The following is a 12,061-nucleotide window of genomic DNA, read 5'->3' as shown; positions in this document are numbered from 1 at the left end:
TACTTATCCCCCCCCCACCCCCCCCACCCCCCGCTTCTTACTCTGGCCTCCTGGTTGCTGTACTTGTTTCTGCTCTCTCTTTTCCCTTCCCTCTCTCCCTATGTGGTTTAGGGATAAGACCCCTCTGGACTCTCCATATGTCTGCCTCTGACTGTGCTCTCCCATGGGCCTATATTACTCTCCTGCACCATACCTAGGAGCAGTCATGGCCTTTCCTTTTTTTTTCTTCTTCTTTTTTTTCACCCCTAAGTAATATAGAAAGAAAAAAAAAAAAAGGCAGAGAGTGAGGGAGGAAGAGGAAGTATGTGAAGCCAACTTCTGGTGTCCAGTGTACATGGCAGCAATAGACCTGGAATCCCCGCATTTGAGAGGCCAGGGTAGAATTGCCCAGTAAGACCAGCCAAGTACCAGGCCAGCTAGGGCTAGAGTGAGACTCTGTCTCAAAACCAAGCAGGCCATGAAAATGATCGACCAGACCATACCTTAACCAGGCCTGCTTAATTATGCAGACCTCTGCCCTCTGTGGCTCCTTGCTACTTTTCATGTCAGTCCTAGCCGAGACCCTCTTATTTGTTCCTCTTCCCAAAGTTGCCACTATAAATAAATTTCCCTTTGATTAAAAACAAAATTGGGTGAGGGAATGACAGGGTAAGAATGATTCCTGTTTTCTAGAAGAGAAAGCAAGTTTCCTGGGGGATGAAATGCTGAGCCGAGGGCCCAGCAAACGAAATGAGCTAGGACTTCTTAGACTCAAAGCTTGGTCAAGCGGTTGAAAGGCAGAGTGAGGGAGGGCAGGCGTGGGAGGTGTCGTTCTGCATTTGCAGCTAGCTGCTGTTCCCTGGAGATGCTGGCAGTTAGGAGCTCAGAAACTTCTCTGACTCAGCCCAACCAGAAACTTGAATGTTATCCTTGACTTGCCCCTTGCCTGCTACAGCCCAGGGCAATCCAGTCCTGGACTACTTCTGCCTTCTGCAGAGTCCCAGCAGAACTAGAGAAACAGACCGGAATCAAACCACACCATGCAAAGGCACACGTGCATGTGTGTGTGTGTGTGTGTTATATGTGTTTGATGTGTACACTTGTGTGTACATGTATGTATGTGTGTATGCTTGTGTGTGTATGTATGTGTGTTTGTGTGTGTTTGTGTGTTTGTGTCTGTGTATATATGCTTGCATGTGTGCGCTTGTGTTTACATGTATGTATGTGTTTGTGTGTGTATTTATGTGTGTAAGCATGCATGTTTGTGTGTGAACATAAGTGTATATGTGTGTTTGTGTGTGTACATATATGTATATTTATGTGTGTTTGTGTGTACATATGTGTGTTTATATGTATGTATGTGTGTATGTGTGAGCATGTGTATATATATGTGTATGTCTGTATTTGTGTGTGTATACATATGTGTATATGTTTGTGTATGTACATATGTGTGTTTCTATGTGTATGTATGTATGTGTGTGTGTTTGTGTGTACATGCATGTGTGTTTGTATGTGTGTTTGTGTGTGTGTGTGTGTATGTGTAAGGAATTTAGTCTTCATTTAGAATCCAGCAAAGAGGCTGTAAAGGCTATAAGCAGACAGGTGACATGCTCAGATGTGCTTTGCGATTACTCCAGCTGTTATGGGAAGAATAAATTAGACAGGGACAGAGGGAATACAGAGCCAAGAGCAACAAGGAGGAGATGTGAGCAATTCAAGGGAGGAATGGATAAGCTGCACTCCAGGGGGAGGACACACAGCAGCAGCAGAGCATGATCGGAAGAAGGAGCCTGCTACTGAGAGGAATCCAGAAGGACCTGGGGCCAACATCTGGAACAGGTGACGGGGAGTGGAAAGGAAGCCCAGGATAACAGGCTAGTGGGAGGAAGCAGGCTCAGACTGGGAGACTCTACAACATGCAAAGCTATCTCAGCCTTATTCGTGAACTCCAGTCCCACTGAAAACACTGCTGATGTTTTTCTGGTTTGACATAATACATTGGCATTGCTGGAGGTAATAGAACTCTCATGATAGAATACTACAGAGATGTCTTTGAAGAAAAATTAGTAAAAAGTAAATAGATAAATAAATAAATAAATTATAGAGTCTTCAAGATCAGTCAATATTTATTATACAGACAGGTAGACCTAGAATGTTTTTACATATGAGAGAAACATACTAGATAAATATTTGTTCCAATTTGGACAACCTTGATATTAACAATAGCAGATTTTTAATTGAAAGAACCTTGTGAACTTTTTCTTTTTAGAGAAAGGATTTCATATAGCTCAGGATGCCCTTGAGTTCCACTTGTAGCTGAGGATGACCTTGAATTCTCCAACCTACTTCCTCCATCTCCCAAGTACTGGGGTTATACACATGCACCACCACAACTGACTTCTCTAAACTGTTAATTTAAAGATAATAATTAAAATTGAAAGTCACTAAAAGAATAAAAAAAATTTCTTAATTCACAAGTTCAAGATGACCAGCCAGTGATTTAATGACCTGTTAGAACAAAAGAAGCACTCCTCAGAACCCAGAATGTTGTAGACAGAAAGAACAAGAATTTGAAGCCAGCCTCGGCAACAAATAAATAAAACATACTCAATCTTGGGCTGGAGAGTTGGCTGAGCTGTAAAAGCACTCTTGCAGAGGCCCTGGGTTTGACTCCTAGCACCCACATGGTGGCTCACCATTGACTGTAACTCCAGATCCAGGGGATCTAACACATTCTTGTGACCTTAGACAGCATCGGGCATCCATGTGGTACATATACATGTATCCAAACAATACAGTCAAACACTAAAATAACAAAATTATTTTTAAAAATTACCAGGCCTATGACAAGGCAAGGACAACAGCAAAATGTAGGTTATACTTAAGCAAAGACAAAGTGGACCATAGAAATGGACTTTAAACTGGGCATGGTGGCTCATGCCTGTGACCCAAGACAGTCATAGGCTGCAGCAAGATGGCAGGTTCAAGGCCATAAATAGTAAGTTTGAGACAAACCTGAGCTACACACACACACACACACACACAGAGAGAGAGAGAGAGAAAGAGAGAGAGAGCAAGAGAGAGAGAGATGGAGAGAGAGTCTGAGATGAACCAAGATGTTAAAATTATTAGACACAAACATTCATATTGTAAATATGCTCAAGGATTTAAAGAAAATTCGCTTATAATGAATGAACAAATAAATAAAATTTCAACACAGAAATATAAGGGAAAAGAAAACTCTTAGTATAACCAAATAGTAACACAGTATCTCAGATGGAACGTTGTCAGTCTGGGCTTGCTCTCAGATTGATGGAAGTAGGAGAAAGAGAGCAACCCTCAGTACAGATCCAAAGGACCCAGCTTGAAGAATAAAGAAAGTGGAACAATTACTTTACTGATTTGTGGGAAAACAAAAACGTGCTATTTCAGCCCCCGAAAAAGGAATGAGAATGAAACAGAGAAATATTCCCATAAGCACTGGTTAAAATAATCTTAAATTTGATAAAAAGGATCATTTCATATGTCTAAAGATCTCAACCAAACACAAACAGGAAAAAATGAAAACAACAATACCCACCCTCCCTGTCCCCACTCTGCTAAAAAATATCCAAGCCCATCATGGCATTGTAGCCCAACAGCTGTAAACCAGAAGAGGAAACCTGAAAGCCACCAAAAGGCAAGTAGTAAATAGATTTAGAGAAATGATCCAGTGGGGTTTGATTTCTCCTCAGAAGCCACAGAGGCCAAGGCGATGGAAAACCACCATTGCAGTACTCAGACAGAAACCAAAATAAACCCTGTGGACCCACTTAGAGTAAAGGTGTTTGCAGACCAAAAAAAGCAGAGACCCTTCCTCACCCTCAGACCTGCAGTGAGTAGAGAGGGTGCTCAATGAAGCTCTTCAGGATGAAGGACAATGACATCAGATAGAAGGCTAGAGCTTTGGGGACGGAGAGATGGCTCAGCAGTTAAGAGCATGTATTGTTCTTGTCAAGGAGGAGAACCCAGTTCCCAGGATTCACATGGTGGCTCACAAGCATCTGTAACTCCAATTCCAGGATATCAGATGGTCTCTGAAGTCACCAGGCATAATCATCATGCACATCCAACCATCCAGACAAAATGCTCGCTCATACACAAAAAAATATATATAATAAATAAACCTAAATGATTAAAAAAACAATAGAAAGAGCCGGGCAGTAGTGGCGCACGCCTTTAATCCCAGCACTTGGGAGGCAGAGGCGGGTGGTTTTCTGAGTTCGAGGCCAGCCTGGTCTACAGAGTGAGTTCCAGGACAGCCAAGACTATACAGAGAAACCCTGTCTCAAAACAAACAAACAAATAAACAACAAAAAACAATAGAAAGATGGGATAATGGCTCATGCACCACAGTGGCAGAGGTAGGTGGATCTCTGTGAGTTCGAGGCCAGCCTGATCTACAAAGCAAGTCCAGGACAGCCAGAGCTCTGTTAAACAGAGGAAAAAAGCAAAAACAAATGAAACAAAAGTGTCCCTCACTTTTAAATAAAAGTTTAAAAGTGACAAAAGACCTCTGGAAATGATAAATGTAAAAACAAGCATATGACTTAAATTTCTGTTTAATTTTTTTGCTATTTTTTAAAATTCAGGGTGTGTATGTACATATGCAGGCAAACAAAGTCGAAGGCTAACCTATAGGATCTGGTTCTTAGAACCCTGAGTCCCTGAGATCATTAGCCTTGGCTTCTGTGTATTTTGTTTTGCAGGATGGGGATTGAACCCAGATTGTCACATGCCAGGCGTGTTGTTCTGGTGTTGCTATGTATTCAAATGCTAAACTCTGTACCCCAAGATCTGGTTGTCCCTGACACAACAAGGAGATCCTTACATACACCATGCAAACCCTGCTCCCCAATTTCAAGTTAATTAGTTAATAAAAGGCTAGAACCTATGCTTGGGCAGTAGGGAGAGAAAGGAGGGACTTGAGAATCCAGGGAGGGGTTTGAGGGGAAAATCAGAGAGAAGGAGAAAAGAGATGAAGAGAGGAGGAGGCTGCCAGGAAAGGGGAGGAGAAGGCTGCCAGGAGAGGAGACCGACCCATAACGAGGGACATATGGCTGGCATGTAAGTTAGAATAGCTCCAAAACCTGCCCAATCTAGGCTCACAGCTTGGAAATAAAATATCAGGATTGTGTGTCTTTTATGCAGGCTAGCTAGAATGTATCTCCCTTTTTTTTACAGCAGTCTACCACTGTCTACCTCTCCAACCCCAGCTGGCAGGGCTTGTGAGGTAAGTGCCTTTACCAGCTAAACTTTACCCACACAACCATCTTGTCAAGCCTATAAACTTGGAACAGTTACATGCCAAAATAACAACATTTTTGTGGGCTTAACAGTTTGTTTCTATTTTGCTTGGACTGGGTCTCTTTTGGAGAGTTGTTTGTTTTTTTAGTTAAGTTTTGGTTTTGAGACAAGGCCTTTTGTAGTCAAGGCTGGCCTTGAATCCCTGACCCTCTTGAACCATCTCCCAAATGCTGGCACAATAAGTATGGGCACCATGCCTGACTATGAGGTTTTAAAATATACAATAGTAGCCTTGAGCAGGCCATAGGCAGGATTACTATGTTGCCATTCGTACAGCCTGTTCTGAATGTAATAGGAAGACCCCAGATACAAAACACTGGGGCTGGGGTGTAGTTCAGGGTTCTGTCTAACATATATGAAATCCTGTATTTAATCCATGACAAACAAAACAACAACAACAACAACAGAAGAAGTTGGGGTCCCGGCAAGAAGACTTGTAGAGCACCTGCCAAGGCCGATGACCTGAGTGTCATCCCCAGAGTCCACGAGGTAGAAAGAGGAGAACTCAGTTCTGAAAGTTGTACTCTGACCTCCACATGTGCTATGGCATGCACGGACACCCCCCCCCCCCATCCTCCACACACAAACTGAATAAATAAATGTTTATTTAACATTATCATTCTGCCTCAGCCTCCTAAACACTGAAGTCACAGCTACAACTTACTACAGCTGGAACCATTGGATTTAAAGGGTCAGAATTTTTCTTAACATAAAGCCTGGAAAACATACTTATAAATACAGATGGAAATCTAGCTCCTGGCATTTTAAAAGTAAAGCCATGGGGTTGTGGCACATACTTTTGACCCTACTATTCAGAAGGCAGAAGCAAGCAATTTTTTATGAGTTTGAGGATAGTCTGGTCTACATAGCAAGTTCCAGGCTAGCCAAAGCTACATAGTGAAACCCTGTCTCAAAAAAAAAAAAAATTGAACTATTTGCACACTAATGACATTTATGTGTCATTACCATGGCCAAAAGCAGACAAAATTAAAGCTGCATTTGTGTTGTTGCTGTTATTGTTGTCGTTGTTCTCATTTTATATAGGATTTGAAACAAGACTCAGTCTGGCCTTGAACTCAGTACTCCCATTACTATGATTAGAAACTCTGAGTTGATATTATCCTAGATCCACAAAACAAGAGAGAATTGCCAATAAAAAGGATCAATCTAGAAACATAAGGTTTCAGAGGAATGAAAATTAGGATAACTCAAAGAAAAAGTGTGAGTTTAAAAGTTTAGAAGCCAGCAAGCAGAGACTTAGGATGAGGCGTGTCAGCAGGATTCAGGAGTCAACAGTGGAACAATTGAAGCAATAAAATGAATAATGTCTTGGGCTAGAACCCAAAGTCTAAAGTAAATAAACAGGAACCCATAGTTAGCTAAACCAGTAAATAAATACATCGGGGAAGTCAGCACAGAATCCCAGCACTTAGGAGACTATAGGAGAGAGGGAGAGGGAGAGGGAGAGGGAGAGGGAGAGGGAGAGGGAGAGGGAGAGGGAGAGAGAGAGAGAGAGAGAGAGAGAGAGAGAGAGAGAGAGAGAGAAAGGTGAAAAGATCTGACCATGACTTCCGTACCAAGCAATGCTCCTGTCACCAGATGTTATCACATGATGAGTTGGGCCCTTCACCTAACCAAGGGGAAATCAGAAAAAAAATTGAGGGGCATTCTACAAAACTGCCTATTGGGAGTGGGGAGAGAAGGCTCAGCAGGTTAAGAGTACCATCTGCTCTCCCAAAGGTCTGGAGTTCAGTTCCCAGCATCAATGCTGGGCAACTCACAAAAACTTTTTTCTTCCTTTCTTCTTCTCCTTCTTCTCCTTCTTCTCCTTCTCCTTCTCCTTCTCCTTCTCCTTCTCCTTCTTCTTCTTCTTCTTTTTTGGTTTTTTTAAGACAGGGTTTTTCTGTGTAGCCCTGGCTGTCCTGGAACTCACTCTGTAGACCAGGCTGGCCTCAAACTCAGAAATCCACCTGCCTCTGCCTCCCAAGTGCTGGGATTAAAGGCATGCACCATCACTGCCTGGCCAGATCCCTCTTTTGACTTCCTCCTGCGGTCACAGTCTCAGATATATATGCATTAGAAATAATAATAATAATAATAATAATAATAATAATAATAAATCTAACTTGATTAGGACTTTACAAAACTGTTGGGTATTTTATTTACTTAACTCTTAACTTTAGTTTTTAAATTCCCCTATTTATCTATCTATTTATTTATTTATCTATTTATTAATTTGAATCAGGGTCTCAATATGTAAGCCTGGAACTCACTAAACTAGGCTAACTTCATACTCAGAGAAATTCTCCTGCTTCTATCTTCCAAATACTGAGCTTGAAGGTGCTCAGTTACACTCTTCCCTTAGACTCCGACTGCAAAAGTTAACTTGAGTTTGTAGTCTGGGAAAACAAAGGGAAAGGGTGGGAGAGATGGCTCACCTGGTAAAGATGTTTGCCCCTAAGCCTGATGATCACAGACACTCCAGGGCGTGAGAGAAACGACTTCTTCCAGCTGCCTGCCCTCTGACCTGCACAAATGCACAGACCAGGTAAATAAACAAACAAGAAAATGATCATTAAAAACCATTAAACAGCCGGGCGGTGGTGGCGCACGCCTTTAATCCCAGCACTTGGGAGGCAGAGGCAGGCGGATTTCTGAGTTCGAGGCCATCCTGGTTTACAGAGTGAGTACCAGGACAGCCAGGGCTACACAGAGAAACCCTGTCTCGAAAAACCAAAAAAACAAAAAACAAAACAAACAAACAAACAACAAAAAAACACATTAAACAAAGTAAAGGAATCAGTAAACCCTATTGATCTCAAAGTGTTCTGGGAGCACTTGGGAACATGTTGGAAGTGCGCATGCTCAGGTCCCGCCCACTGAGTCAGAAACCGTGAAAGTGTGCCCAGCCACCTACATTGAGAAAGCCTTCTAAGCTAAGTGTGAGTCAGGTCTGAGCTCTGTGGGTGGGTATGGATGGTGCGGAGATGGCGCCCGGTGGATCATTCAGAACCCCTTTGAGCCTCGTTCCCCAAGGCTACTGTAGCCTGCCCTGCCTCCAAGTGGAACAAACCCTAGAATTTCTCTGTACCAAGCTGAAATGTGTCTCCAGGAGAAAATATTGGCTCTCTCCTCTGCCTCATCTGCCTTCCCTGTGACTGTGTCCTCGCCCCTCACTAGTGTCCCTTCCAAGTGTTTGCTTGTGGTTTGAGGGTGTTCCGCAATGGTTCAAGACAGGGAAGTTGGTTACCTAGTGTGGCTGTGTTGGGAGATGATCAGGCCTAGTGGAAGTACTTAGATCACCACTCTCAGAAAAGTTGAAGAATTTCTTATAGAACCTTAAATTACTTAGATTTCCAAAGAGTGGGTTTTCATATGTAAAGCAGACGAAGGCCTGAGTTACTCCTTGGCTTTCTGTTTTACAGGCGATTGCTCTCTCACACATTCCTATCATTGTGACACAATCTGCTACAAAATCCTCAGCAGAACTAGGTTTGCAAACACCGTGCCCTTGAAGCTCCAGAATTGTGAACTAAATAAACTTCCTTATAAAGTATCCAGCTTCAGGCATTTCATTACAGCAACAGAAAACAAACTGATACACTGTTGCAGGCACTGCCCCCTGTGGATTCTGATCTAAGATATACTGACACCAAAGAACAATGTAACTAATGCAGACACAAGGTGAAAGAAACCCTGTAGTAGGAGCTGTATTTGATTTAAATAAGAATAAGGAAACAGAAAGCTCTCATAATTACTTCTTTAAGACAAAAAAAAATGTTTTTTAGTTAGAAGATAGTGTAAGAAGCCAGAAGCTCTTCCTCTTAGGGTAAAGAAACACCCACACCTTCTCTAAAAAAGGAATGGAAAAGGTGCCAAGAAACTCCAGGAAAAACATAAAAAGTTAATGGGGCTTGTTGGCACATACCTGTAATCCTAGCATCAGGATGCAAAGGAAGGAAGATCCCGCATTTGAAACCAGAGTGAACTATACAGTGAGTCTGAGGCTGTCCAGGGCCACACAGCAAGAACTTTTCTAAAACAAAATAATGTAAAACTGGACTGCAAGCTTGTTATTAAAATAGGATCATATGGCTTCTTTGAAAATTTGATGGCATATGAGGAAAATGAAACATTTGATACAAACATCTGAAAACTCTTTTTTCTTTTTTTGACATTATTTTACTTTCATATAGAAAATTGTAAAGTTAAAAAAGGGGACTGGGGGAGCAAAACCAAGCATCCACATGCCTATCACTCAGTTTCAATAGTTATTATAAATACCACTGGGTGTGTGTACATGTGAGAATGTTTGTGGTGTGCAGTGTGTACGTGTGTGTGTGTTTCTTTTCTTTCTGGCAACAATTCAGATCTAATGAGGTCTGTGGATTGGCCTGAGCTCCTGGCTGCATGGACTCTATGTGGACATCTCCAGGTTAGAAACTGGGAGCTACATTTCCTTTTCTATTGCTCTTGTGACCAAACTGCAGGTGTGGTGGGTTTGCTCCTATTGAAGGCCAGACCCTTGCCTCGGCTGCTGAAGCTTCCTGAAGTAACAGTTGGACAGTCTTCAAGCTGAAGAAGCCATTTTGGCTGTTCTCAAATCTTCAGTTTCTTTAGAGTCAACAGCATCTCCAGTTTACTTAGTTCCTAAAGGCCCATTCCTTGGTGGTCCAGTCAATGTAGTTCAGGAGCCCCTACTGGAGCATAAACATGGGGCAGGTGTCCAACATCTAGAAACTCTCCTGCTACTCTGTTTATCTAAGTTTAGTAAGAGGTTACACACACTACAGATACAAGAGTGCCGGGCCAGATTAAAGGCACTTAAACTGTGCTATAATTTATATCTGGGCCTCTCTAAAGTCTAGGAAGTTTATATTAGGATTGAAAAGCTATTTAGAGCTATAGTCACAAAAGACCCTCAGAAATAGCACGTAGCCATGGATTCCAGGTTTTGCCATAGAATCCCTTGGCAGTGGAGATGTAGGAGGTAGCTGGCCTCGAGCCCACAGAGGCTGCTGGAGAATCTCTGGTCTCCTCGTCAAGCCTGAGTCACGGGTTCTGGACTTTATTCTTTTCTCTTTTTTATTAGGGGAGCTGGTTAAGGGGAGGGTAGGCAGGAGCAGAAGATAAAGGGATTTTTGGTGCAAGTTGCCCAAGACTTCACTGCAACTCAGTTGTTGGGTCAGAATTTGAACCCAGGTCTGCCCAGCTCTCTGTGTTAACCTCCTCTCCTTCCTCCTAACTGCCAAGCAATGTAGAAAGTCAAGGGAAGCCTTGATGCTGACTGGAGTGTTCCTGGGGAGCCAGACAGAAATGCCTGGTATCAGGAGGGTCAAGTTCCCTGCAGTTACACAGTTGACTCAGACAAATGTCAACAGTCACACCCAGAGACCTGAAACCAAAAGTTAACCAACCAAGAACAGTCTCTTTGACAAGTGAAAATCAGAGAATTATTTAGGTCACCTCTTGATTGACCTCAATGCCTAGAGGCCTTAAATTCCATCCATTCCCAAGTCCTCAGATCACAGGCCTGGGCCACCACCATGTATGTATGGCTAATCCCCTTAAATATTTATTATCATTGTTATTATTGTTGTTGTTGTTGTTATGTTTTTCTTTTAAAAACGTTTATGTGCCTGATGTTTTGCTTGTATGTATGCATGTCTGTGTGAGGTTGTCAGATCCACTGGAACTGGAGTTACAGATAGTTGTGAGCTGCCTTGTGGATGGTGGGAATTGAACCCAGGTCCTCTGGAAGAGCAACCAATACTCTTAACTTCTGAGCCATCTCTCCAGCCCCTTGTTTTGTTTTTTTCAAGACAGGGTCTCATTATGCAGCTTAGCTGTCCTGAAATTCACTTTGTAGACAAGGCCAGCCCCAAACTCAGAGAGATCCACTTACTTCTGCTTCCCAAGTGCTGGAATTAAAAGTGTGAGCTGCCATACCTGGCTAATTTAATTTTTTAAAGTTTTTTTTTTTTCAATTTTACACTGGACATAGTAGCACACACCTTTAATCTCAGTACTTGAGAGGCAGAGGCAGGTGGATCTCTATGAGTTCCAAGACAGCTAGAGCTACACAGAAAAACCCTGTCTTGAAACCACTGCCCTCCCCCTTAAAAGTTTATTTATTTAATGTTTTGTGTATAAGTGTTCTGCCTGCCTGTATGTATGTTGTATGTATTTGCATTACATGCCTGCCTAGTGCCCTGGGATGTCAGAATAGGGCTCTTGAATCCCCTGGAACTAGAGTTACAAATGGTTATGGTCAATCATTATAAAAACGGCCAGTACTCTTAACCTCTGAGCCATCTCTCCAGCTCTGCTTTAAATCTTTTTTTTTTTTTTTAGATTTATTTATTTATTTATTGGTTTTTCGAGACAAGGTTTCTCTGTATAGCCCTGGATGTCCTGGAACTCACTCTGTAGACCAGGCTGGCCTCGAACTCAGAAATCTGCCTGCCTCTGCCTCCCAAGTGCTGAGATTAAAGGCGTGCACCGCCACCAACCGGCAATTTATTTATTTATTATATGTAAGTACACTGTAGCTGTCTTCAGACACTCCAGAAGAGGGTGTCATTTCGTTACAGATGGTTGTGAGCCACCATGTGGTTACTGGGATTTGAACTCAGGACCTTTGGAAGAGCAGTCAGTGCTCTTAACCCCTGAGCCATCTCTCCAACCCCTCTGCCTTAAGTTTTAACTAACTCATTTTTGAAGATAAGAGTGGGAA

Source organism: Mastomys coucha, unplaced genomic scaffold, assembly GCF_008632895.1.
Source record: "Mastomys coucha isolate ucsf_1 unplaced genomic scaffold, UCSF_Mcou_1 pScaffold21, whole genome shotgun sequence".
Taxonomy (NCBI): domain Eukaryota; kingdom Metazoa; phylum Chordata; class Mammalia; order Rodentia; family Muridae; genus Mastomys; species Mastomys coucha.
This window is presented reverse-complemented; position numbering follows the sequence as displayed.